We start from the raw sequence: 1,199 nt of genomic DNA on the forward strand, positions 1-1,199 counted from the left end.
GGGCCCGCCCGCCCGCTGGCTCTGCCCAGGGCGTCCAGGACCCTCCAGCTCGGGCCAGCAGCGCTGGACAGGCGTGGCCCAGCGGGCTCCGCGGAGATGGGCAGCTTTCCCGCGTTGGGCACCCGGAGGGCAGAGCGGCCGGCCGGGCAGGCTGGGGCTGGCCCGCGCAGCGCTGAAGGAAGGACCAGCAGACCCTCCTGTCCCCACAGGCTGGACCACTGCGGCCTGCCTCGCGCCTGCGGCCCCGAGATCACCCAGATCCTCCAGACAGCCAGGAGCCTGCGGTCCTTGAGCCTGGCGGGGAACAGGCTGGCCGGCCCGGGCGTGGAGGCCCTGCGGGAGGGCCTGGAGGCCGTGCCCTGCACGCTGCAGAGGCTGGTGTGAGTGCCCTGCACGCTGCAGAGGCTGGTGTGAGTGCCCGCGCCCTGCAGAGGCTGGTGCGAGTGCCCGCACCCTGCAGGGGCTGGTGTGGGTGCCCGCGCCCTGCAGAGGCTGGTGCTCGGCCAAGGGGCTGTGACCTGGGGCCTGGACACGGTGCAGGGCCTGTGTCCCCTGAGCTGGCGGGATGTGGGGGGTGAGTGGGAGGGGTGAGTGGGGCTCATGGTGCCCTCTGTCCCCCCCGCGGACCCCACAGGCTGGGCAGCTGTGGCCTCCGTGCCGTGCACTGCCGGGACCTGGCCGCGGGCCTGGGCACCGGCCGCAGCGTGACCCACCTGTGCCTGTCTGGCAACGCCCTGGGCAGCGAGGGTGCCGGCGTGCTGTGTCAGGCCCTGCGGCGCCCCGGCTCCAGCCTGCAGTGGCTGATGTGAGTGTGACCCCTCGCGGGCCCAGAGGGGCGGGCAGGGGCTCCTGTGATCCCGGGGTTCCTGCCGGAGGAGGGGGCTGGGTGGTGCCGCTGGAGCCGCGGCACGGGGAGGGCACCCCCGGGACGCCCAGGGCACCCACCTGGCCACCTGCACTGAGGGGCAGCAGGCGCTGTGGCTGGGCGGAGTGGGGGGCACCAGGGACGGTCGGGCCTCGGCAACGCTCACCGCTGCTGACCCCCGAAATACGCGTGGACCCCGGGGAGGGGCGCTGGGAAGCCCCCGACGAGATGACCCCCCAGGCTGGACGGCTGTGAGCTGGACGTGGCCGCCTGCGGCTTCCTGGCCTTCGCGCTCATGGACAGCCCGCAGCTCACGCACCTGGGCCTCGGCTTG

This window comes from Condylura cristata, unplaced genomic scaffold, assembly GCF_000260355.1.
Source record: "Condylura cristata isolate star-nosed mole 26May11 unplaced genomic scaffold, ConCri1.0 scaffold00066, whole genome shotgun sequence".
Classification (NCBI taxonomy): Eukaryota; Metazoa; Chordata; class Mammalia; order Eulipotyphla; family Talpidae; genus Condylura; species Condylura cristata.